At 32.3% G+C, this 2378-nt stretch overlaps 1 non-coding gene across 1 annotated transcript; it reads right to left on the bottom strand.

The window, feature by feature from the left end:
* Window positions 1–1052: 1052 nt before the first annotated feature.
* LOC133792809 (small nucleolar RNA R71) lies at window positions 1053–1159 on the bottom strand. The gene has a single exon (XR_009874282.1). It is a non-coding gene; the product is annotated as a small nucleolar RNA R71 (small nucleolar RNA).
* Between the last annotated feature and the right edge of the window lie 1219 nt (window positions 1160–2378).

The raw sequence follows: 2378 nt of genomic DNA, 5'->3' as shown, positions 1-2378 counted from the left end.
AGTTTATTAATTTTAGTTTAAAATAGTTTTCTTTTCGATTTTAGACAACTCCTTTGGGTTCGACATCCTTGCTTACACGATCACTATTCTATATGAACGATTCGTGCGCTTGCGATTTATAAATTTTTAAACATACCTGTTTTATATAACTATTTACTATTGCTATTGTCATTTTTTTTCTTAATTATCGCATTTAGTTAGTTGTAATTTTATTGTTTAAGAAAATACTTGAAAAAAAAAACTAATAAACAAAGCTTGTTTTTTCAACATAAGCAATTTTTGCTTAAAGGAAATTTGGAAAAGTTCCCATCCACGCTTATTAATTAACCTGGGGGAGTTGTTATTAAGTTGTGAGTAAGTGGAATCAAATAGGCCTGGGAACAAGTTAAACCAAAAAAAATTAAAAAAAATCATAAAAATCATAACAAAAAAAAAATTATATATTTATATAAATATTATAATCTCTTTTTGTTACAAGTATGCTCTGTGGTTGCGGTTCTAACTGATCTTTCACATCAGAAATTTGTTTTCTTGTGATTGTTTGTGTTGCTTGGTGAGATTTGTGACATTGTATGCATCATTGGCATCGTAATTCAAAAAATCGTTTGGTGAAAAAATTAGTGTCTGTACGTGAAATTGAAAGTGTTTTTGAAAGTTTAAGCATAATGGAACAAGAACCTAATGTTGTGCAAGAAAAAACTCTTCTTGAATACTTTTCACCTATTTCATCTAATGCTCTGTCATGCATTGTTTTGCCCACTACTAATGCCACTCATTTTGAACTTAAACCAACAATCATTCAATTGTTACCATCATTTTATGGTTTAGAAAGAGAGGATCCATACATGCATGTAAAAGACTTTTTGGAAATTTGCTCAACTTTTCGTTTTCAAAATTTTTCAGACAAGTCGGTTAAACTTAGGTTGTTTCCTTTTTCTTTAAAAGATAGAGCCAAAGCTTGGTTAAACTCACTTCCAACTGGAACCATAACTACTTGGGATCAACTTTTTAATAAATTCCTTGCTAAATTTTTCCCCATGTCCAAAACTGATAATCTAAGAAGAGAAATCTCCGAATTTTATTAAAAAGATAACGAAGAATTTTATGAATGTTGAGAAAGATTTAAATATTTATTATTAAAATGTCCCCACCATGGTTTTGAAAAATGGAGACTTGTAAAATATTTTTATGATGGTTTAACCCCTTCAAACTGACAAATGATTCAATCTATGCATACCGGAAAAATTTTCAAATTGCAAGGGCAAGAGGCTTGGGATGCTCTTGAAGAATTGTCTGTTAATTCACAACAATGGACTTATTCTGAGCCTAGGTCTAGAGCCAACCTTTCACCGAAAAGAGAAGGAAAATATGAAATAAAAGAGAAAGTGATTTAAGAAAAGTAGACGCCTTAGTAATAAGTCAATCTATGAATTCTCATGTGCAACCTAAAAAAGATGTTTGTTCTTTATGTGCTAGTTCATGTCATAATGCTCAATCATGTCCTTCTTTTATTGAAACATTTTCTGAAGAAGCTAATGCTTTACATTCATATGGAAAACCTTCTTCTGATAGCCCATTTTCCAACACATACAATCCAAATTGGAGAAACCATCCTAATTTTTCATGGAGACAAAACCAACCACAAATGAATCAAGGAAACCAATTCCACATGCCAAATCCAAATCATGCCCAACCAAGTCAACCTTACCCTCCACAAAGAAAACCTTCCTTAGAAGACACCTTACAACAATTCATGCAATCCACCCAACAAATCTTACAAAATCAGTCTCAATCCATTGCCAAACTCGAGACACAATTGGGTTAACTTGCTAATGCTGTAACCGAGAGAGAAAAAGAAAGATTTCCTAGCCAACCCATCCCAAATCCTAAAGGCCAATATGAAATAGGATCTCCTAGTAATAAAGAAGAAGCTAAGTCTATCTCAACTCTTAGGTCTGGAAAACAAATTGTCAAACCCGATTACATACCTCAAGTTGAAAAAGACCAAAGCCAACCTCAAAGTTCCAACACAAATGACCTTTCAAAAGATGATGCTCAAATCCTTCCTTCCATCCCAAAAGCTCCTTTTCCACAAAGATTAATTCCACTCAAGAAAGGCAACCAATATAGTGACATCTTAGAAGTTTTCAAACAAGTATGCATCAACATTCCTTTCTTAGATGTCATTAAACAAATTCCTGCTTATTCTAAATTCTTAAAAGACCTTTGCACTGTTAAAAGAAACACAAATGTTCCAAAAAAGGCATTTTTAACTGAACAAGTTAGCTCCATAATTCAATATAAAAGCCTTGTCAAATATAAAGATCCCGGTTGTCCAACAGTTTCATGCATCATTGGCGATCATTTTATTAACAAAG

Source organism: Humulus lupulus, chromosome 7, assembly GCF_963169125.1.
Source record: "Humulus lupulus chromosome 7, drHumLupu1.1, whole genome shotgun sequence".
NCBI classification, from domain to species: Eukaryota; Viridiplantae; Streptophyta; class Magnoliopsida; order Rosales; family Cannabaceae; genus Humulus; species Humulus lupulus.
Note: the sequence above shows the minus strand (reverse complement) of the source record. Positions and strands in the feature narration are given on the sequence as shown.